This window comes from Rattus norvegicus, chromosome 3, assembly GCF_036323735.1.
Source record: "Rattus norvegicus strain BN/NHsdMcwi chromosome 3, GRCr8, whole genome shotgun sequence".
NCBI classification, from domain to species: Eukaryota; Metazoa; Chordata; class Mammalia; order Rodentia; family Muridae; genus Rattus; species Rattus norvegicus.
The window spans coordinates 163,933,331-163,958,261 of record NC_086021.1 but is presented as its reverse complement, the minus strand read 5'-3'; the positions used below and the strand labels follow the sequence as shown (position 1 = coordinate 163,958,261).

The 24,931-nt window shown below is 45.6% G+C and overlaps 1 non-coding gene across 1 annotated transcript in view; it reads right to left on the bottom strand.

The window, feature by feature from the left end:
* Nucleotides 1-24,494, bottom strand: part of Asip (agouti signaling protein) — an 87,610-nt gene extending 63,116 nt beyond the window's left edge. The window contains exon 1 of the transcript NR_131764.1: nt 24,413-24,494. This is a non-coding gene — a transcript (agouti signaling protein, transcript variant 1, non-coding). The remainder of the gene's footprint in view (nt 1-24,412) is intronic.
* Between the last annotated feature and the right edge of the window lie 437 nt (nt 24,495-24,931).

Here is a 24,931-nt window from a genome sequence, read left to right as displayed (position 1 = left end):
TTCAATAGACAAGTATATATATAAAGCAGGGAATAACTAATAGAGTCACAGAACGCGTTTATTACCCCCCCCCATATTATCCAGCTGTCCCATAAGCAGTGAGCACATGGGTGTTTTAAAGCTGGGATCTGGTACCCCTGACAAATCCCTAATCCTTCCCATTTGTAGGATTATACATCTTTCCATTTCTATCTCTTCCCTAGCTGTTGTCTCTCCTTAGTCTCAAGCCAGCTAACTTACTAGCCAAGGGTTGAACTCTGCATCTGGAAATGGTAGCTCCTATCTGTAATCTTAGCACTTGGAAAGCAGAAACAGGAGCAACAAGAATTCAAGGCTAGCCCTGGCTATTAGTAAAACTGAGACCTACCTTAGCTACATGAAACTAGAGACCTTAAAATGAAAGCTGGGTGTTATGGTACTTGTAATCTCAGCACACAAGAGGCAGAGACAGGTGGATCTGTGAATTAGAGGTTATCCTGCTTTAAATAGTGAGTTCCAGATTACATAGTCACACACACACACACACACACACACACACACACACACGCATGCACCACCTGGTATTGTTATCATAGAAATTCTTTATCTAGACAATGAACTTTTGACTACATTTGTAGCCAACATGTGGACTAAAAACCCCAAAGAAATTACCCAGGAGTAGACACAGAGAATTTAGGCAAATAGAAAATTAGTTTTTAAAATTCAAAGCTGGAAAATTACAAGTATGATCTGGTGTGAATGACTGTAAAATTAAACCATCCCCCTTAAAGGGGTTGCCTGGGGCGGGATATCAAGCCTCATGGATCCCAGAGCATCAGACTGAAGAAGTTTCTACAGACTTCCATGCCAGACAGGACCCTGCTGCCTGCAGACAGCTGAGATGGCCTTTGAGGAGGCCTCGAAGAAGCCCCTCACTCTCTCACTCCTTCCACCAGCCAGTGTCTGATGGGTCCCGAGTCTGAATGAAGGGTTCAGACTCAGTGTATCTCTCCACCTTCCACCAAGACTTACGTGCGATCAGATGGGAGAGAGAAATGAAAGGGGGAAGAGGAGGAGGAGGAAGAAGAGGAAGAGGAGAAGGAAGAGGAGGAGGAGGAGGAAGAAGAGGAGGAGGAGGAAGAGGAGGAGAACCATGATGATGTTGAAGGCAACGAAAAAGAGAGTCATCCGCATCATCCTGTGATAATGTAGAATCCTGATGTTGTATTCTCCCCAGGTAGGTCTATGTTCTCTACACCCTGGCTCTACTACAGCTAGTGGTGTGTGTGTGTGTGTGTGTGTGTGTGTGTGTGTGTGTGAGAGAGAGAGAGAGAGAGAGAGAGAGAGACAGAGACAGAGAGACAGAGAGAGAGAGACAGAGAGAGAGACAGAGAGAGAGACAGAGAGAGAGACAGAGAGAGAGACAGAGAGAGAGACAGAGAGAGAGACACAGAGAGAGAGAGGTCCCTAACTCTTCCCCTATGAAAATCATGTCTTTCACCCACACCAGTACCTCTTTCCCTTCCCCCACGTCAGCTGAGCACCCAAAGAGACAGCGTGGGACCAAACCTTGGCCAGTTTTCAACGATTACACAGCCTCACTCAGCCCCAATTGTGGTCTTACCTCCTGCTTATTCGGGATTTTCTAACTAGAAATTTATATTGTCTTTCTGGTTATAAGGGAAATAAAGACTCATAAAAACAGAACAATATACAGAAATAAGGAAAGAAACGCCGCCAGAATTTTATTATGTACAAACCAATACACACACACATTGTGTTTTTTCTTTTTACGAGACTGTCATCGTAAGATACATTTTAGTTAATACTTTTCTTACTTAATAAATTGTGGTTTTCCCATGCCAGTACCAACAGATCTATCTTACTGTTATTAAAGTTGCAGCATAATACAGAGGGGCCATAAAGTCTGGAAAAAAAACAGGCAAATTAGCACATAAAACTGATTTATCAATATGACATGCGATACACGATATTTTCGAGATTTCATGATACACTCAGCGTGTTGTCCCCTTATTCGTAACGGGCTCACTGAGTCAATTAAACTCGCACTGCATGTGGCGTGTTAGATCATGTTTTGGGTTTTTTAATGTGATGGGCAGTCAGGTGCAGCCCAAGAGGAGACAAAGCAGAGAGTCAGGAAAGCAACGGTCCCAGAAACAGGAGCCCCACTGGAAATGCACAGGGTGGTCAGGGTGCAGCCAACAGGGGCAAGGGCTGCCGAAAGGGCAGAGCCGTCAGAGGGGGCTTTGCAGTGGAAATGAGGCAGGGCAGGAGGCGTTAGTTGGCAACTTAGAATAGTTGAGCAAACTCTCAGCTATAGGAGTGGTCCCTGGGCACCTGGTTTGGGAGAAATTGAAGGAGACGCCAGCACCCCCCAGAACGCTTGGGTTAGGTGGAGACAGTGTGGTTTGGGATTAGGTAATTTCTGTATTAATAGTTACAATTCCCAGTGCTATGACAGAGAATCTGACAAAAGCTACTTAAGGAAGGAAGGAAGGGAGGGAGGGAGGGAGGGAGGGAGGGAGGGAGGGAGGGAGGGAGGAAGGAAGGAAGGAAGGAAGGGAGGAAGGAAGGAAGGAAGGAAGGGAGGGTTTATTTCAGCTGCAGTTCAGGGACAGTGACTAGGAACCAGCACTAGGAACACCAAGCCGTCATCCTGTATCCACAGCCTGGAAGTAGGGGTCAGTGGCTGCTGCTCACCCGACTTTCTCCCCTTTATGGCATCCAGTAGCCCTGCATCTTGAACGGCACCACTTACATTTAGGGCGGGTGTTCCTGCCTCAATTAACCTAACCTAGAAATCTTCTCACAGACATGCCAGAATGTCAAATCGGCAATCACAACTTGCCATCACATATACCAAATACATCCGTGAGGCTAGACCCCAGCAGTAATCCTTCACTGCTGACTAAAACTTATCTTCTGCTCGCCCTGTCTTAGGGTCAACACCTGGTTTTATTCCAGTTTTATCTCCTTTTGTATTTTTAAATTAGATGAAAGAGAGTAGGAGAGAGAGAGACAGACAGACAGACAGACAGACAGAGAGACAGAGACAGAGAGGTAGACATGGACTTTACTTTCTTTTTCTTTTATTTTTTTAGAAAAAGCCCAGAAGGCGTTTTATTGGAGATTTCAGCCTCCAATCACAGGAAAGTGGGGTCCAGGAGTCCCATCTTAGGGAGCTCTGGCATCATCCTACTTTTCACTGGCCCAGTTATGCTGCAGAGGGTGGCCCAGTCCATGTCACAGCGGGAGACATCAATAGAACTGGCCTCACACTTGTTCTTCTCCACTAGGTACCTGGGTCTTCACCCGAACTGGGGCTGCTCCCCTCTCCAGCTTGCCTTCTCTGGACCTTCCAGTGACATCTGTTGGTTGTTCAGGGTCAACGTCAAGTCTTCAGTGCCGGAAGTAGTTGGAGGAGCAGGAGGCAGGGTTGGGTCTTCTGAACTGTACATGGCGTTGAAGTAGTTACTATAAACACGGCTGATCTCACAGGTGGCAGTCATGAACACCCCCCTCCCCCGAGTGTCAGGGTCTGGTGTGGCAGGCAGGTAAGCAGACTTCTGAGGCCACAGGAAGGAAGAAATCTAAGCAGTAGAAGGCTCCGCTAGGATAGCATTGATGAGTGCGCTGGACCTTCCCTTCTTAAGAGTTCGATGTGTACTTAAAATGATGTTTGATGATATTTTGGTCAGCCAACTTTAGATGTTTCATATCAAAAGTCTTCAGAAAAAATCTAGACTGAAATCCTTCTGGGAACAGAATGTCAAAGATTTGTGACCCATCAAACCATTCTTTCTCTCGTCTTTCTAGAGCCCCCTAGGGAGAAAATGTGGAATGAAGATGTACGGAGCCGCTCAGACTTCCTTGGAGTCTGAAGAGCCCAAGTGTAGCATAATTCCCTCATTAGGATTCTACTTAACCTCTGAGGATTTTGTCAGCATTTGGTTTTGCTTAACTTTGCCCATATCCCTTTTCTCAGAAAGAGGCATTATGAGGTCCTAATGGCTTCTTGAACATCAAATAGCTCTTGAAAGTAAAACCGTGATGGATGGACTGTGAGTGAAGCGAACTGGGATGCAATTTCCCCCCGAAACACACATGGATTTAATAATTAGCAGGAAAGCTGTTCATAATTAGAAAAAATGTTTGAGAAGAATGTCCAAGACGATTGAGAGAGGGGTGGGGGTGGGAGAGAGAGAGAGAGAGAATGAGAGAGAGAGAGAGAGAGAGAGAGAGAGAATGTTCTGGACAATGATCATGCACCTCGGCTTTCTTCTGAACTTGTGATGTCACTGCTTTGACCAGGAGTCTGGGGTGTGGGATAAGTAATTACGAGTTTTTGCTAAATCTCCATTTTCCAAATGTGTACTTGGAAATAGCTGACATTTATCCTATGGAGGAAATTCCTTCATACTTGTTCAGGAGCTTCCACTATTGTACAGAAGTCAATGTACAAGAAAATTTTAAAAGAATATTCTTGCCTTTTATAGAAAAAAAAGGGGGTGAGTTAGGTATTATATTCTGCTTAAAGAAAGCAGTACAGATAGATGTCTCTATTTCTCAAGTACTTGGGGGCTGAACTCTGAAGAAAGCATTTTGCTCGGTGGACACTGTGGGCACAGGAGCAGCCTCTGTAAGGCACAGGCTGAGGCAGCTCAGACTTGTTGAGGGACTGCAATCCGCGCTGTAGAGGATGGGGGTGCACTGAGGAGTGCTGCACCGCCAGAGCCTGGGGACTGTGCCAAGACTGTATCCTAGACGACATGATAACCACTCAGCGGAACCACTCAGCCGTCCTTTATCTAGATACATTGTAAATAACCACAAGTCCACCTGGTCCGTGCAGGCCTTACAGAATTTAGACAAATGGGCAGAGCTAGGAAATCACTACCACTCACTCTCCAGGATTCTACCATTGCTCACCTCTTGCTAATGGCCTCCAAGTCTCCCCTTGCACACATCCAGGTGTCCACTACAGTGCATCTTTTCTAAATATGATACCAATGCAACCATGCACCATGCACGCTTGTGTCTGCGTTCTTAGAAGCTCAGCTTGCTGTCTTTGAGGTTTTCTCAGGTTGAAACACTCACTCTGTTTTACTGCTGAGTTTCCTGAGATTGTCTGACAGGCTGTTTACTGCGGCCCCCGTTGGCTGGTTCTGGCTTTGATAACGTGCTATGAACATTTGTGTACAGACCTTTGTCAGCACTCCCTGCAACATGTGCTGTGGCTAATAAGTTGAGAGACCCCATACCCACCCCATTAGCCAGAGTAGGGGTGTGTGGTGCTGGGAGCAGGAAAGGAAGAACTTGCCTCTAGACTGGGTAATCACAGTCCCCCATCTCCTGAAAAGAATGCTGGTGCAAGGAGAAGTCCTGTGACCAAAAACAATGGTGCACAGAGTCATTTTTATGAAGTCAGGATTCGTGTTTTCCACTTGGGTTGCTGAAATGCAGGCACAGGATCCTGAAGCCGGACGTAGGCCTGTCCACCCTGGATGCAGGGAGGAAGGGTTCTGCTGTCGTTTACTTGCATAAGAGAACCAGTACCAGTACCACTTAGAGGAACGAGAACCACAGAACAGAGAGACAGAGACACACAGAGAGAAACAGAGACACACAGAGAGAAACACACACACACACACACACACACACACACACACACACAGAGAGAGAGAGAGAGAGAGAGAGAGAGAGAGAGAGAGAGAGAGAGAGTTGAGAGAGAGAACACCCTGTTCCTGTCCCCGTTCCTGTCCCCGTCAGGTATGAGAGTACAGCCTGGCAGCAATGTCCTCCCTGAGACAGAACTGAGAATCTGAAGAACCCAGTGACTAAGGGACTGAATGACACAGGAGGAAGGACATGGGGGAAACAGCTGAATTCCCAGGTCATATTCTCAAGGTCGTGGTTTCCACAGGGCCCGCCCTTCTTGCATTTGAGGTGAGATGAGGTACTAGCCTGAGGTGGTGACAGAGTGATCAGAGGCCCTTCCTCTGTGAGGAAAGAGAAGACAGAGAGCAGCTTCCCTTACGTCTTCCTCTCTGCCCATCCTTCGTTTACCTTGACAGATGTGTCTGGACGTGTGCCTGTCACTGTGCCTTGCAATGACTCTGAGGAGAGGTAGATGAAGCAGTCAGTCTGCCTTTCAGAACCTCATACATTAATGGAGGGAAAGCTCGTGCTGTGGTTGAGGGCTGTGGAGGCTGAGACGTAGAGGATGAAGTGAGAAGCAGCCCAGAGTGACGCAGGAGGCAGGGCACAGTCAGCGCTCCAGCAGGCATGCTGACAGGCGGAGAGAAGCTGGAGACGCTTGGGTTTGATTAGTTAGCGTCAGCGGCTCACAGAACTTAAGAAGACACCTAATCCACCACCTTGTTATAAAGGACGTGGCAGTAGACGTAGATTAAGACATATCTACGTGAAGATCTGGGCAACGGTGCAGATCTCCCGTGCTGTCTCTAGGTGCCGTCCTTCAAGGCCCCATGTGGTCCACTCTCCAAAAGCACACTATGTGCCGGCTTTGTATGGAGACTTCAGTGCATGGGCATGGCCGTAAATACACACAGTAGGGAGACCCAGCAAGGCCTGAATATCCACAGGCCCCTCCCCTCTACAACATACCTTCCTCCTGGTCTCTTTGGGAATGAGGAGGGTCTGATAGCCTATTTTCAGACAAGATGGATCAGAGAATTCAGTTACAATAAATTGGAGGCATCAAAATAGTGGGGGAGATTAGAGTCTCTGTTCCGCCCCCATGGGGAGGAAATCCTAGTTTTTAAAATCTCCCCCAAGAAGGGAGTTTATAAGTGAGGAATTCTGACCAAAACCAAAATGGCGTGTGGTGGCACACAGGGACGATGGTGAGCTCTTGAAAGCTGACTCCAGATGCTCCCTGGATAGAAGGCGGATGACTTCGGTGTGAACTGATTCGAAGCACCTGCTGGCTTCTCGGAGCTGCTGCTGCAGGTTCTCTGAGGTCGAGAGAGGTCTCAGAAGGGTTGCACTGCTTCACCACTTTCCCAGAGCCTTCTAGGAAGTGTAGCGCCTACGTCGTCGTCTGTCACAGTTCTCATGCTCATTCCTACAGTGTAATGCAGGTGTGCATTGGTGTGGTATAATGACCTCGTCATATGGAGATGGGGGTCTTCTCGGAGGCTACTACTATGTGGCAATTACTAGGTGACTGACTTGGGATGTTACTTATTTTTTGAACCTCAGTTTCCTTATAGGCAAATAAGCCTGAAAACAATAATAGTCCCTTTCAAGTAAGTTAGAAAAATAAAGTGAGATAGAAAATAAAATTTTGGGTTTTTTTTCTTCTTTTTCTTTTTTCTTTTTTTTCGGAGCTGGGGACTGAACCCAGGGCCTTGTGCTTGCTAGGCAAGCGCTCTACCACTGAGCTAAATCCCCAACCCCAAATTTTGTTTTTTTCATTGGTTGTTGGAGATGGAGTCTCAATTAGCCCAGGCTGGCCTCAGTCTTTTTATAGTCATGGATGGTTTTGAACTTCTGATCCTCTTCCTCTTTCTCCCAAAGGCTGGGATTATAGGCAGGTACCGCCACCACGCAGTTTATATGCTGTTAGGGATTCAACTCAGTCTTTGTGTGTGCTGGGAAAGCACTCTACTATCTGGTCTGACTCCCAGCCTAAGAATTAAAGTGCTTTTAAGGGGCTGTATAGCTGATATTTATTGCACTTTGTCCCCCTAATCTTCAGGTACCTCTTTCTTTTTGGTCCCTGGTGACAGAATTGAAGGGTAGTAGTTGTGTTAATACCTAGAAAGCAACAATCTTCTCTGGGGTACTTGAATACAATTTCCAGGAAAGGAGAAAGGGAAACAACAAGGCTTGATTTAGATCAGTGCTGGAATCTGGGGAACACGGTTAGCGTCACTAAGACAAAGGGAAAGGACCAAGTGACAAAGGCAGAGGGAAAGGTGGAAAGGCAGAAGTGGTGATATGAAAGCAAGGGAGCATTCAGAAGAGAGGGGAGAGGAAAGCCGAGGCTTTCAGGAATGCCTCTTATTTCACACTTAGCATTCACCCTCACTTCTCTCTAATTGCAGAAACCTCGGAGAAGAAGGGAGGAGCCCATCTTTCCAACATCACTTGGGTTTTATGCCTGAATATCACCAACTTATTACTTCAGGAAGTGATTCTAAGAAATTCTGACAGGGTGACTACTAGATAAGAACATTTTCAAGAATATTGTACCTCCCTCAAATCTACCAGAAGTAGGACAGCTAAGGGAGCGACTTTTAAACTGAAGCCTGAAGGTTGAACAAGGTGTAATCTTGTAAAAAAAAAATGGACAAAGAACAGTAGTTCAGGCTGAGGAAAGAGCTCAACTGTAGATTTCACCAAGGCAACTACTTCTTAGTAGATGTAGGCAGTGTTCAGTGTAAACGGCACTGGTTCTCATGTCCCCCAGTGCACACTGGTAGCTGCTAAATGTCTTGGCCATTATGAAAGCTGAAACTCTTGCCAACGTTTGGTCAGAGTTGCCCACGAGACCTGGCCTAACCCATCCCTGCTATGAGAACAGACTGTGGGGACGTGATTGAAGTGAAGGAGCTAGCATAGTTGCCGTGGGCTCAGCTGTCCTTACACGTGGACTGCTTACCTGTAACTGTCTGGATCTTCCTCACATGCCACCATTGTTTATTTACTCTGCCACTCTTGTGCTGATTTTAGAGCCTGTCTTTTACTGCCCACCCCCTTTCTGTGACTTCTGCTGCTGCTGCTGCCATCCTCACCCAGGGGACATTTCCCAGGCCAGACATGTCAGAGCCACTCTGCCATCATTTGTCAGGACTGCAGATCCCCCTGGCACTGTCCCTTGGGTTGACTTGTTTGCTCTGATTGATCCTCCCCTGGTCAGTTCTGTGGCTCAGGCCTCAATCAGCTAAAGGTGTCCTTACGCTCCTGCCATGTTTCCTTCTTTGACGTCTATCCCAATTCTTCTATCCCTTGGCTCTGAGTGTCTTCTCTAAAGGAATCCCCATAAAGCTGGTTCATCATCAGGTCTCAGGAAGCAGCGTCCACCTTTGTCCGTGTTCTCTCTGCCTCCTGCTCCTCTCTCACCCACCACTCACTCCCTGGCAACTTGATTCTACACGTTTCTGGTGCTTTAGGGAATTCTTTGATTCATTCGCTCATTTATTAATTCATTCAATAGATTTGATCCAAGTGTCTATTATCTGCAGGACAGTGACAGGCACTGAGGATGCACAGCGAGAAACAGACAAGTCTCTACCTCATGGAACCCACATTTTCACAAAAATATGTCAAAATGTTAACCAAAGGACTATACCAAGCCAATGTAAGACAGGGGATCAACTAAGTTTCTAGGACAGAAAGGCAGTTTTGAACTTAGATTGGTAAGTCGAAGGACAAGGTATTCCCACAGTCTAGACAAAGTTAGTAATGGGAAACGAGGTTAGAGACAATTAGACTGCATATGGGGGTCTTGAATATCAAGATCGCCACTTTAAACAGAGGTTAGAATATCCACTCAGGTGTGTAGGAATCTCAACTAGTGGAGGAGCCTCTTAGAAATCTGCCTGCAAGCAGTGTCTGCATGAGCCCCTCTTCCCTTCCTAGAACTGCTGCGGCCAGGCCCCGTGAGGCCTCCTGACCGCCTCTGCTGAAATGGCTCTCATGGTACCTGAGGAGCAACGGGTTGCACATGCTGCTGTTCCTGTTGCCATCCTCATCAAAGTGCCTTGGCAAATAGATCAGGACAGCAAAGCCAAGCTCTGGTTCAATTGTCCTAACCTTAGATCAGCTCCCATACGCAAACGCAAACGAGGTCTGACTTGGGAAAGTAGCTGCAGCCTAAGACACAGACAATGGAAGGACGCATGGGTTTATCCCCCATTCCTCACCGGGATGCTTTGCTCAGCCCTGCCTGGCTGCGCATGAGGAGAACTCAGGCCCTGCTGTCCCTCAACTTGACAGCAGGGCTGCACTTCATCTCTCCTCAGGGCTCACATCTGGGGATCCCCACTGGAGATTTGTGTGTTACCCACTTTCTCAACATCTGCTCTGGAGGGCAGACATGGATGTAGTAAAGTCTCTAAGCAAGTGGGGAAGGCCCAGAAACCACACTTCAAAGTACCGGCCTTGTCCTTCCTCCTGAGGTACTGGAGCCCACAGACTTACGCTGTCTTCTCTGAGAGCTGGGACCAGTTCCCTCCCATATAGAAAAGCCAGGGCTCTTCAAAGGGATGTGGAATCTGCATTAACCCACAACCATCTGAGGAGAGGCGGCCTGTCTCGCAGGCAGGCCAAGCATCTGTGCAGTGTTCTTTGCCTCCTCCAGGGAAGCTACTGACAGCTCCCTCCTCGGTCCTGGGGCTAAGTCAGAGGGGCATCAGAGGACAAAGACGGTCCCGTAAGAAGGCCCAGAAGAAAAGCGGGTTTTCTGGACTTCAAAGCAAGCTGTCTTGTCTTCCTTCCACAGCCTTATTGAAGTCTTGAGTATTTTGGAATAATGTTTAGTGTTAAAAAACAGGGTGTTAGAAACATAAGGGAAACCATTTGTATAACCTGAAAGCCATTTTGTATGACTTGGGATAATGGAGTGTTTGCTGGATAAGGGTCCAGCTACAAGGCAGTTCCAATGTGAGCCAAGCCTACAGAAGGCTCTGATAAACCAATGACACAAGGTGGCTGTAATATGTTAATAAATGAGCTCTAACCTGTGAGCCCAGATATCGCAATGCTCATGTTCATGGGAACAATACAAAAACTAGGACTTTGGAGGTGGCCTTAGATTAAACACTGGGGACATGGCATGTTAAACCTCTCTGCTGATGCCCACTGACAGCAGGGTTTTGAGACTGGCCACTGTGTGGCTTCAGCGACCTTCCCAGCCCTGCTTTCTGAACTCACACAGACCCACCTGTCGTCACTAGCCACTAACATTCTCAAGGGCCTTCTGGGACTTCCACCAGTGCTGTCCTCCCAGCCTGTCCCAGCTGAAAGACCACCCATCGGATGCTGGTCAAGCTTGTTCCCAGTGTGCCCTCAGTGGAGAGCAATGCCCAGTGGAATTCTGCAGCATTTTCTGGTCCCCTTCCCCCCCAACTCCAAGAGAAGCCTGTTTTTAAGAGACTTCCGTAGTATTTACAATAGTGTGATATTATAAGGAATTTTAATATGAATGAACAAAACACATTCAACAGGCAAATCTCGTGTGGATACCCTAAATATATGTGTCTCACGGTCCATGGTTCTACCACACAGGGCAACTCAATTTTGCTATTAAAACCCCTTTCAAATGAGCCCAGAAGCCAGTCATTTTCACTTTATTCTTATGCAGAAAAAATTGTCTTTGAAAGACTTATTTATCATAACTGAGAAACGGCTCCATCATTAAATCTAAAGTTCCAAGTATTTGTACATGGAAGGGATTCCCAGTGAACTTTCCAAAAATGTCTACAAAGTGAGTTCCAGGCTACATGGTGAGACCTTGTCAAAAGCAAACTGTTTCAAATAGGAAAGAGAGAGAAAAGTTAAATGCATTGGGTGAGATTAACAGAAAGGTAGACGCTGCCCGGGAGTTATAAGCCGAAGCAAACCCATTCCTCCGAGGACATTTATGCTCATGGCGTTTCAACACAGCAATGGAATCTACTTGAGACAACTATTATGGCCCCACGTGGAGAGCGGTGCCCCCTCCCCCCGCTGCCAGTTGGCTTGTAGAACATGCTCACAGGAGGAGAGAAGGCACAGAGTAGGTGTTAAGATGTTAGTGTCTAGCAAGTAGCCACGAGCCGAGGATGGCAGTGTGCACCTTTAGTCCCAGCCCTCAGAAGGCAGATGCAGGTGGATCTCTGTGACCTGTGAGCAAGCCTGGTCTACTCAATGGGTTCCAACCCAGCCACGGCTGCATAGTGAGACCCTGTCTCAAACAAAAAGCAAAGCAAAACAAAACAAAACTAGCCATAGGATGCCTTTAACTCACACAACCACGAAAAGTTTATTCTATTAATCTTTTGAAATCTTAAGTCTAGGGGTAGGGATGATGGGTGGTCTTTCAGCTGGAGCAGGCTGGGAGGACGGCACGGTTGGAAGTTCCAGAAGGTTCCTGAGAGCGGTAGTCAGTGGCTAGTGGTTATTTGTTAAACAAGCAAGTCTTGCGTCTGCCTCCCCAGCGCACACATAAAAAGGTGGGTGCTATGACTTGCCTCTATTCTAACACTGGGAAGATGGAGACAGGAAAGTCCTTAGATCTCATTGGTCAGCCAGACCCACCAAATAGGTAAGGTCCACAGTCAGTGAGAGACCCTAAACCTAGTGCAGAGAAGTGGATGAGGTCCATCTCTGGCCTTTGCACACATGTGCACACAATGCACACACACACACACACACACACACCGTGTCTAAAGGATTGGAGATGTAGCCCAATGGCAAAGCACTTGTCTAGCATCCACAGTCAGTGCCACAAAAGCAAAACAAAAGAAATCTAATAGAGTTGTCTACAAAAATCCCCAAATACAACTTTATTTTTCTTTTTTTCGGAGCTGGGGACCGAACCCAGGGCCTTGCGCTTGCTAGGCAAGCGCTCTATCACTGAGCTAAATCCCCAACCCCAACTTTATTTTTCTACACCCGATATAAGCGATTCCTAATTTCATTTTAAAGGTTGTTCGGAAACATATGCCAAGGACGTCCATTAAACATAAACCTCGGGAAACAAGAGCCTCCTGTAATCCAGCCCCCATACCCAAGAATAGAGACACACGGTGAGTAACATAGTCCTTTCCAATAGGAAGCTCCCAGGTAATCAGGGATTCTGGAGAGCTAGGGAGGCCGTCACATTCCCCCACGAAGACACATAAGCAGCTTTCTATGGTGGATCGTTAATACCCATTTCATCTGCTTCTGAGTGCTGCACTCATGAGCTGGTGGAAATGCAAAAGAGCCCAACACGGTCACCTGGGATTATGATATGGTTAGCGTGCTAGCGGTCAGGAAAGGGCATTCTAAATGAACCAGTTGTACCTCATCGCAGCCAGGAAACGGCTGCTGGGATGTGGAAGATAGATGCCCTGAAGGAGGTCTTAGAGGCTGAAGGTATCTTAGGGCATCAGTTTATACTGGAGAGCTTGTAGCACTAAGAAGGTGTGAGGTCACCAGTGCATGATGCTGGAAGAGAACAATTAGGTCATCACTTAAAAATAAAAATAAAATGGGCTGGAGAGATGGCTCAGAGGTTAAAGTCACTTGCTGCTCTTGCAGAGGACCTGGGTTCAGTCCACATGGTGGCTCAGAACCACCCCTAACGAGTTCCTGGAGCTACTGTGCTTTCTTCAAGCACTGCGAGCATATGGTGCACATCATGGCTGCTGTGCAGGCAAAACACTCATACACATAAAATAATCTCTCTCTTTTTTTGAGACAATTTCTCTCTATGGAGTCTTGGGACTATGTAGACCAGGCTAGCCTTGAACTCATTGAAATCCATAGAGACCACAGAATGAAGTCCCTAATGTTGTTCTGGTGAAAATAAATGGTATTATAAGTAAATGAAGAGAAATGATAGCTTTTCCTCATAGTGTAATTCAAAAAAATAAATGTAGAAAGAAGGGGCATGATACAAAAATAACTGAAATGGAAACTCACAGTAGTGGCTGTAGGCATTTGAAAAATATTCCTACAAAATGTCTGTCAATCACGAAGACTATAATAGTAATTCCAAGGTTGAGAGACTCTGGAGATCCCACATTAACTAGGACTTTTGGGTTGACAATGAGACACAAGCCCATGACTTCCCTGTGAGAAGAGAACACTATCCCTTCTGTGTTGTTCTTGCTAAAAATAATGTTAACTTAATCATGAGGCAGCGCAGGGAAACCTAAACCCAGGAAAGATTTATATAATATGTGGCTAGTATTCTTTGAAGTAACCATGCAGCAAGAGAGAAAAAAAAAACCACAAAAACAAAGCAAAACAGAACAACAAAATTCCAGAAGCAAAAACAGAGGAACTGTCGCCAATTCAAGGACAAGGAACGGTGACAACTATGGCCAGGGCACAATGCTCAATGAGTTCTTCGTTAGACTATGAAAGGGATGTTGGGGAGAAACTGGAGAGATCCGGCAGACAGTCATACAGTCAGGACTGTACCTCTCCCTCAAGGCAAACACCCCGGCTTTGATGGATGTCCTGTGACTCAGTAAAGTATTACTATTAAAGAAGATGACTCCGGGGGTGGTGACACATATCTGTAATCCCAGAAGTTGAAAGACTGAAACTGGAGAGACCATGTTCCAGGCCAGCCTGGGCTACTTAATAAAGGTGCCACCTCAAAAACAAAACAAAATTATCCTTGGTTCAAGTCCCAGACCTGAAACAAACGAAAACAGGGCTGGGCCATGTCTCAGCGGGTAAAGTGTTCACCACACTAACTTGAGGACCTGTGTTCTGATCACAGAACCCTAACAAGCTGGACGTGGCAGTGTGTGTCTGCTGTGGTCCCAGTTTTCCCACAAGACGGAAGAAGGCAGAGGTGGAAGGATCCACAGATCATGAGCCGGTCACCCCGGTGTTCCCAGATGCAAACAAGAGACCCTGTCTGTCTCAAACAAGGTGCTGAGAGAGGACCAACACCCGAGTTTGTATTCTGACTTCCACACAGTGCACGCAAACATGAACATACACGCACACACAGAGAATTAACAAGTGAGGCCACGGGTGTGCAGAAAGGAATGCTTTTATGGTTTTCTCTAAATGATTATAAATTAGGGGCCAATAATTAATAATTAGTAGGTCAAATGTCTGCTGAAAAGGTACAAGGACCTGAGGTCAGAACTCCACCACTTACATAAAAGATGGCAATCCTGGTACTTAGGGGACAGAGACAAGAGGGTCCCTGAAGCCCAATAGCCAGTCAGCCTAGTCAAATGAATGGGGTTTAGTGAAGACACTGTCTCAGAAAACACCTGACTTCAACTACTGGTTCCCAAGCATATACATGTGCACACATACATGCACACATGTGTACACACATGAACATGTGCTCATATACCACTCTCATACACAAATGTTCTATTATGTTTCTAATTATATTTCAAAATAATTAATAAAAATACATTGAAAATAAGAATGGGGTAGTAGGTAGAAGTCAATGACGGCCCAATGACTTTTGCCCCTTCGAGACTTTGCATACGTAATTAGTATTACTGATCAATTGATTTTGAAATAGAGATCTTATCCAGCTGGGCAGAAGCTATTGATAACAGAAGCATTTCCTCCCTCCTGAGGTAGAAGTCAAAGAGGTCCAAAGCTTGAGAGGGATTGGTTGAGAGGGGAATTCTGTTGCCACGATGTTATGGAGGGGCCCCAAGAAGATTCACGCATGCGGACTCCTTGACGCGGGGGAAGTCACTAACTAGCAGTCAAGTATGAAGTCTAACAGCTGAATTCTGAGCTCGGAAGCAGCCCCTTTCTTTAGATGAGAACACCCGCAGCCAACACCTTGACTTCAGCTTTATCGGACGCTTAGCAGTAAGCCAGGCTACACTAGGGCAGACTTCTAGCAAAGGACTGAGAGTTAACAGTTCCCAAATTCACAGTTCTTTGCCGCATAGCAATATTGATATCAATTAATATCAACAATAATCAACATCAATATTAATTACTACTTATTAACTAATATTGACATTAATCAATACCAGTTCCAGATCGGATGAAAAACCAAGACCAAACCGGATGTTGCTTTCAAGAGAGGCTCATGCGTGAGGGCATGGAGTGAAAAGGAGAAACCATCTTGTGTGGCCACAGGAACGCTGAACTACTCCATAAACACCCGACCGAGTAGCAGGAGAAAACATTTTGTGTGGCCACAGGAACGCTGAACTACTGCATAAACACCCGACGGAGTAGCTGAGGACCCAGGAGCATAGCCACGGATAGGAGGACTATCTCTTCATGATGGAAGGCTATTTCATTTAAAAAGTAGCATTTCGGTCTTGCGCTGTGGCTCAGGGGCAGAGCCCTTGCCTAGCACACGTAAGGCCCTGGGTTTAACCCCCAGCCCTGCCAAACAATTTGAAAAACGCCTAACATTTCTAAATGTATATTCACATAACAACAGCGTTTCAAAATATAAGAAGTAGATGGGTCCATAGCCGCTGCTGGTGGCATCTGCGCCTTTCTCCTGAAGGGCTCGGATTGGCCGACAATGGAACCAGTTGGGAAGTCACGAACCACACGACGTAAACCAAATGGACCTGGCCGCCGCTTATTGAATCCTCCCCCTCCCCCGACTGAAGAGGACGCATGCTTTTTAAATATATCTGGACTATTCATTAATATGAGCCATATGCTTGACTATAAAAATCTTAATACATTTTAAAAGATTGAAAGAATACAGAGTGCGATACAGCCACAACAGTATTAAATTAGGAACCGCAATGAAAAGTTATATGGAAAATTCCCCAAATGTCTTGAAAATAAACACACCTGTCTCTTGCAATCCGTGGGTCCAAAAATAGTTAGAAATTCTTTGAAAGGAATAATAATTGAAACCACATATTGACAATAGTGGCTTGGACATACAGCAGTATTTGGAAGGAAACTGATACTTAAAAAATGTTTTAAGGATGTATTTTTAATTGTGTGTGTATAGAAAAGGTTTTAAGGATTTATTTTATTTTTAAGTGTGTGTGTGTGTGTGTGTGTGTGTGTGTGTGCGTGTGTGCACATACACACACGCACACCCACACATGTGCAGCTATGGGTACCCAAGGAGACACTGGCGTGGTCCTGTGGAGCTGGAGTTACAGGAAATGGTAAGCTTCCTGGTGCGGGTTCTCGGAACCAAAATTTGGTCCTCTGAAAAAGAAAAAGAGGTACGTTCTCCTAACCCTTAGTCATCTCTCCTGCCTCATGCTATGCCACAGAGAACACAGAACACTCATTGACACACACACACACACACACACACACACACACACACACACACACACACACACACACAAACCACCACCATTTAATAAGGTAAATTTTAAATGAAAAAAAAAACCCAAAAAACCCAAAACAGAAATCGGGCAACACAAAGAATACGTTACTCACAGGCAAACAATGCTTTAAGAGCTATTTCTTACCAACAATAGACAACCCCCCAACATTGAAACAACATTTCAAACAAGATAAACAAATGTCATCCCAGAGTTGTGGGCCCAGTGAACACAGCCAGGATAAATGAGCACGAAGTAAAGATGTGTTTAGATGGAAGGAAACAAAGAGAAAACACTGTTGGGAGCCGACGCTGGGAGAGCTGCTGGAGGGCAAAGGAGGCCAACAGGATACAGGGGCACCAGACCAGGGAGGGAGAAGAGGGCGAGCTGGAGCCAGCTAGGTAAATACTTGGGACTGTTCTTACTCTGAGTTTTTCCTGCTGTTGGATGGGAGCTGGTGGAATGGCTCATCGGGGAAAGGTGCTCGCTGCCAAGGGTGACGACCTGAGTTCAATACCTGGAACCCACGTGGTGGAAGGAGAGAAGTGACTCCTGCAAGCTGTCCTGTGACACCCACAACTGTGCTGTGGTGCATGTGTCTCTTCCCCCAAATAAATACGTGTAATTTAAAAGCATCTGAAAAGAGGGTTAGAGGCAAAGGCTATATAATTTTGTCTGAAAAAAAGACAACTTCATTGTCAAGTGAGAAGTGAGGGGAAAACATAGCAATGGTGTTCCGGCACTCCCTTTGAACTGATGAAGCTCTGGCAGCCCGTAGACCGCCATCTCAAATATACAAGTTGTAACCCTCTCATTACTCACCAAAAACTGTCCAAGATGATAAACCAATACATAGCAAACTGAAATAGGAACAAAGGACACGAAGAGGAGGAAAAAGCCATAGACCTACATTCTAACATATTATTATATCAAACACTCCTATGTGTAAATTGTTACATGGGATTTTTTAAAGTTTATGTTACTTTATGTGTGGTTTTGCCTGCACACACACACACACACACACACACACACACACACACACACACACACACACTCACGCACACGCACACGCACACATCATCATGTGGATGCTGGAAGTTGAACCCGGGTCTTCTGTAAGAGCAGCAAGTTCTCTTAATGGCGGAGCCATCTCTACGGGTCCCAGAAGATTTTTTATTTTTTAAATGAACCAGTTGTAGCTAGGCTAAAATGATAGAAAAAGATATAGCATAAAAATGCTAGTCATAAGAAAATCAATAGCAGCCAAAATAGATTTCAGAGCAAAGAAAACTATCAGACACAAACATATTATATGATAAAAACATCAGCTCACCCAGAATAGTGCATTTACTTTTTCAGTACTTTTGAAATTATTTCTAACTACAAGGATTTATTTGCTCACTACTTTTTTAGTCTCAGATTCAAAAGACAGTTTACTAAATAAATAAATATACAAATTATACCTTAGGAGACAATATTCATAGTGCACATATCTGATACATAAAAGCCTCTATGTTCAAGTAAATAGGCACTTAATAATTAAAAGGCAAACAGAACGATTTAAAAGGTCTAGTGGGTACGATGGTGCATGGCTGTAGTCCTAGGTGTTCAGAAGGCGGGAGTGAAAGAGCAGCTTAAGCTGAAGAGATTGAACCCACCCCAGAGAACACAGCAAGACCCCGTCTTCACACACGAGAAGGCCAGCCAGAGGACTCAACGGGTAAAAGCACTTGCTATACAAATGTAAAGTCCTGAGATCAATGCCCGAGATCCATGTAAGGTGAGAACCAACTCACAAAAGCCGTCTTCTGACCTCCACATGTGTACCATAGCATGCATATGTGTCCACACGGACACATACACAGCAGGATGCATATGCACCCACATGATCTTCTTTAAGTCCCCTGGGACAGGGACTGTAAAGGAAGATACATAAATAACCGGTAAACATCACTAAACATCACGCAGCAAACAAAGCCAGGTGGGACACTGTTTGCCTCCACTTAGAAGACCTAAAAAAAAAAAAACCCAAAGCACTTCCACCTCCAAACATAACCAGATGTTTGGGAGAAGGGGGGGCGGTTTAGGGCTTTTTGCTTGCTAACTTTTTGCAAACTTTTTTGAGGCAAATATCTTGTTACATAGCTTCAGTTTGCCTCAAAATCTTACTCTCCCACAGTCTCTTGAGCCCTGGCATGTGCCATCATACTAAGCAAGGGAATTCTTACAGGTTTGCTGGAGGGACTGTAAAAACCGCCAGAGGCAGCAGTACAAGCCTATTGTGCCCACTACTTGGGAGACCAGGATTCCTTGAGCTCAGAAGTTTCAAGTCCGTCCGAGCAACACAAGAAACTGTCTCAAAGTGACAATAAAAATTTAGCCATTTTGGAAACTTGCCGGGGAGTACAACTGTCAGAATGCTTCACACTCTACACATATCATCGACATTGTTTCCTGCCTGTGAACTGTATCGCCATGTTAAAAAAAAAAAAAAAAAAAAGGAAGAGAAAAACCGAAGGCGTATTGCAACATTGTTGACAATGCTACACTTCTTATTGCTAAGGTCCGGAACTCTTCGCCTTGGCTTCTAAGCGTCTAAGTGATCTGGCCTCCATCTGCCTTTCCTGTGATCGCTCATTCTGTCCTCCTCGTTTACCATGAAGCTACAGGGGCTTTCTGATTCGTGCCTAGTCCTGGGACTTGCAGGGTTGTTTTGTTTTGTTTTGTTTTGTTTTGTTTTGTTTTGTTTTGTTTTGTTTTGTTTTGTTTTGTTTTTAAAGCTGGAAACAGGATTTCTACAGCTCATGGCAAACTTAACTTGTTATTCCTTGTCTTCTTTCTGTCCTTATCTCCTCAGCGCTCTCCTGCCCACTCCAAAGTAAGTACTTTCCAGTTAACTTTCGTCATTACCCTATTTATTTCCCTTTTAGCACTGCCAATTTTTTAATTTATATTTTTATTAAATTTATTTTTATTATCTGTTAATTTTGTGTATCTTAATTTTTATTTAAATGTATTTTTTGAGAATTTTGTAAGAGTTACACGTGTATTTACACGTTCCATTTTCAATGTTTCCTGTCTTTTTGTGTGTTTGTATGTGCATGTGCACGTCACTCTCTACTGTTTTTTGTTTGGTTTTGGTTTGGTTTTGGTTTTGAGAGAGAGTGCATCCCACCGAGCCTGAAGCATGATGATTCAGCGGAGCTGGCCGGCAAGCCCCAGAGGGCATCCTGTCTATGCCTCTCCAGCACTGAGATTTTTCTGTGCGTGTTCAGTTGTGTGGCAAGGGCTTTACCACCACAGTCTACCTCTATGCTTTCTTCCCTTTCTACTACATCGTAAGCTGATGATGAACTCGCCTGTAGGACATGCCTGCACCGGTCCAGGAGGCTGAGGCAGAAGGACTGTCGGGAGTTTGACCCCAGGATGAGCTATGAGAACAAGAACCTATCTAAAATAAAACACTGTACTCTCATGGTCTGGAAAAGAGCCGCCACACAGAAAGCACTTGGTAAACACTGTTGATTGAAAGAATGAAGCACCTTCTGTGGGTAGACAAAGGGCAGAGGCAATTCCTCAATGAATGTAAGAAACACACGCCTTCCGTCCATTGCATTGGCAAAAGCACCCTAGAATTTTTTTTAAGAAGAATTTAATGCACAAACGGAGAAAAAAATATATCATGGCTCTAAAATCCTGATTCTGAAGTATTCAGATATGCAGGTCTGAATGTTTAGCATGTGCGAAGCCATAAGTTCATAGCTCATGTAGGACAGTATTTAATGTGTGGTGTTAGGACTTGGGTTTGTGACTACCCTTAGGAGGTCTTGACTAGGGGGGACGGAGGGTCTTTTCCGTGCCTGTCATTTTTTGTTTCTAGACCTAGGCTCTGTTTTTCTAGGAGGAGGCATAGTGAAAATTCATTACGCTAAACACTTTCTGTGTTTTCACTCAGTAAAATTTTTACTAAGTCTATCCACATATGGAATATACACTTTAAATCCCACACTCAGCAGAAAGGGCTGGGGAAAAATGTCCAAGAATTCAACGTCTTCCAACCTGGGCCAAATGAGACATTTTCTCAAAAGAAAAACAAAAAGGAAAGTCTAAATATGTCCAGAATATGTAACAGTTTGGGGCAGAGTGAAAGATATGAAGACAGCTTTTAAAATAACCAAACATCACCCTCGACAACATGAGAAAGATTCCCTCTCTTCCACCAGAGACAGATTCATTCAGCTTCCAAGAATCCCTGCTAGTGGAAGAAGCTAATTTTTATTTTACCAGTTGAAAAAGACTATTTTTAAATGCAAGGAGTGGCTCACCCTGCACCCCAAAACATGCACAACAAGATCTAAACAGTGAATTAGAACATTTCATATTTAGGACTCTTTCTCCAAGCATATTCTGTCTAAAGAGTACCCAGGACTGAAGGGAGGAATTGTACAGGGACAGGTGATGACTGAGTTGCTGGCTCCCCAGAAGGCGATTTACAACAGCATCCTCTCTACCTTTGCTGAGGCTGGCCAATAAATGGATCAAACCCTTGCCCCGTCCCAGTGCCCACCCCTCTGCTTTTCCTCAGGCTAGCTGCCTTCCAGCAGAAAGCATCCCCCCTGACAGCACTACCCATGCTCACTAGAGCCAGCTACAGCTACACAGGGATTTAAACTGGACTCAGACTCTGGCTGTACAGCCAGTTCTGGTTTCTCCCAAATCTGAGTAAAACTTCCCCACCAAAGGGAAGCAGTTCCTCTCAACTCTCAGTCTTCCTCCGAGCACACTCTCCTCCAGAGATCAGTCTTTCTAGACTCAGTCAAAGGCACCACTTGTCAGAAGCCCTGTCGCAGACATCTGAGCTTTCTGGTTCCTTGCTCCCACTTCTCTCCTCTAACAACTCTTCAGTGTGGCTAACATCCTGGCTCTGGATCTCAACTGCTTCTGTCCAGTCTGACCCTTGACTCCTTGGCTTCCCAACTCCGACTGTAACCCTGGCAAGTTTGCCTGATGCCTGAATGCCTCCCCATGGGCATCAGTGCTTGAAAGAGAAACGGTCCTAGTATGAGTGACATAGGACATGTTGGACCTGTTTCCACTTTGAGGTGCCTCCAGACTCTCGCAGAACCTGGAAGAGCCCCTTTCAAAGCCCCTACACAAAGTGAGTGTCTGCACTCGACAGAATAACAGCCTATTAAAACCAACTGTCACCATTTGGCTACCCGTTTCCTTATGTCTGCTCTGCAAGCTAGAGCAATAGCATGCGGTCTTTGGTTTCCTGAGCACACAAAATTCTGCGTTGGAAAGCCTCAACCTGAGGGAGGCTGAAACCAAATACCTCAACCTGCAATTTATTTCAGAGTTGAGAGTCTGTCTCTTTTCTTCATCTGTCTGACAGGATATTGGAGGAAGCAAATCAAAGGGCTATAATGGCTCCCATTCCAGGTAATTGCCTTCGCATGGCTGTCCTGATACAGACTGTGCCCAAAGCACAGCCATCAGCGCTAGCGTCTCAAGTGCAGTCCCGTGTCTTAAGAAGACGACACACAGACACATCTCACACAGACACCTGCACCTTCAGGGTGGCTCTCACTCCTTCCCTTCCCTTTCACAGAGCAGGTTGAGGCTGGCTGGGTTTGCCTTTCTGGTGCTTTGTGTCGTTGGCTCTGCAGCATGGCCGACTCCTCCGAGAGGGATCGTCTTCTTTCTGCATCTATGTCAGTAGGGCCATCCTGCCACAGGGGAGGGTTCAGACCTTCAGCCTTCTCTTTCCCGCTGCTATTTTGTCCACCTGTCAGTAAGATGTGCTCAGTAGCCCTCTGCTTTTATAATCATTTAAGTGCCTAACCATTTTGTAAAGGTTTGTACCCAAATAACACCAGAAAGTGTGATTCTGAAATTCCAGCAAGCAGCGTGCGCCAGAGCACAGCTACTTAAATATCGAAACTGGAAGGGAATTTTGAAAGAAGCCAAGAAGCAAAAGTAAATTAAATACCGAAGACCACTAAGGGGATTTGACAAGAAAAAGGAAATAATATACCCCCAACAAGATACATAACTACAGCATAGATATTAATGAAATTAGTATTAATGAAAACACTCGCTGAGAAAAAGACGTTTCTTCTTCCAGCTGCGCTCACCTCGTACAGTACAGTGCATGTTCCAGGACTCGTCAGTAATCGCTCGCTATGGTCAACGAGGATAAATCCAGATGGAAAGAAGGGTACTGGAATCAAGACGTAGTTTTTAGATCTAAGTAAATCTTTAAGTAGAATGCAAGGATCTCTGGTGGTCTGTGGAGAGGCTTCCAAATTACGCTGTAGGCTGGGTCAAAATGCGAGGCACACACAGTGCCCTGGATGGTTTGCTTTGGTTTTCCTTTAAACCATATTTTCCACTGAAGAGTTCAATCAAATTTAAAAATAGCAAAAAGCATTGTTGAAGAGTTCAGAGTAGTCAGAAGGAATTCGATAAAATACCTCCATAGTCTTTCTTTTCTTGCGTGTTTAACTGGCCAATAGGCTAGGCTCTGGTTTTGCTCAGACAGTCTAAAGGGCTAAAATTTTGAAACTCACCAATTCAGAGGAGAGCATTGAAAATGGCATCCTTTGAAGACTGGAAGTAAGGTCCCTTCGTCACTGAGCTTCCCATTCCGGGTGACATTCGTTCCTGGCCCTGCCTACAGCTTGCAGCCAGAAGTGGCCACTGGCAGAGAAGCCGCTGCCTGGAGCGCAGCCCCAGCTAAGCTGCCTTTCCTCAGGTTCTCTTCCAGGGAGCTGGAGCTCAGGTGTGGGGTGAAGGGAGTCAAGTGACTGCAGCCTAGGAAGATCTGTTTTTCCTCACCCTAGCCCCTCAGCAAGTTAACCCCAGGAGAGCTGGGCTGCCAGAGAACAGTTCTGTGAGCTGTCTGAGCTGTCTGATGACCGGTTGTTACCGGCCCGGGATGATGAAGGTGCTGGGCTCACCGGATGCACAGATAACACCAGAAAGTTTCATTCCTAGACTCTTCCTTTCCAATAAAGCAACATCTATACTTTACTGTTTGACTTATTTGCACAATAGTAGGTTTTTTTTTAAGAAGGATTCTAAAACAGGTGGGCTCCCTCGAGCTCAGGTAAACAATTCTGGAAGCTGACTGTTCCTCGCCGAGTGAATTTTACTGAAGGGTTTGCAACATGGTCTCCCTGCCTGGTACTTCTGCTGTGTGTATAAAGCAGGAATTGTGAGTTCGGGTGCTTGTCTGTATTACCAGAGACTGTAAGCCACTTGTTCATTTATTTGGTACAGACCTGGCCAGGAAAGAAGGAAACTATTTTCCCCCCGTGTTGCTTGATAATGTGAAAATCACTTGTTCACTCTTTGATTATGGTTAGAGAGGAAAAAAGAAGGAGACAAAGAGCAAAACCAAACCCAACATCTGGATAGAGTTTGGTACATACCTTCTGGGCCCTTGGTTCCTGGAGGTTTCAGCTAAAGACTCCCTCTTCTGAGGCTGCAGAGGCTCAAGGACTCAGACTGGTGGGTGGGAAATGGCACTTGGATGACAGCTCCTGCTAGTTGGTTTAAATAGGTTGTCAGGATGCTGTAGCCATGACCAAACCCTGCTAAGGGGAGGGGAGCAAGTGTCAAGCAGGCATGCTCACTTGTGTCTGGGGGCACACCTAGCAGGAGGCTGTTTGTCACTCATGTCTCCAGGCCTGGATGTGCTCCTGTGTATTGTGAGGTGGCTTTGCCCCCTGCAGGTAAAGCCCATGGCCTTGCTCAGGTCCTTGGGAGAGCTGTGCTTGGCTTGTGTTCTAGCTCATTTTCTGGAAACCCATGGCACAGTAGGAAGAGAACCAGAGGATCAAAGGGCTGGTTTCAGATCTAACGGCCACTCCAGAATCTGTGATTTCAGCTGAGATCTCTGCCCTCCCGGAGCCCCGGTGCTTTATCAGGAACACGAGCAAATACCACTC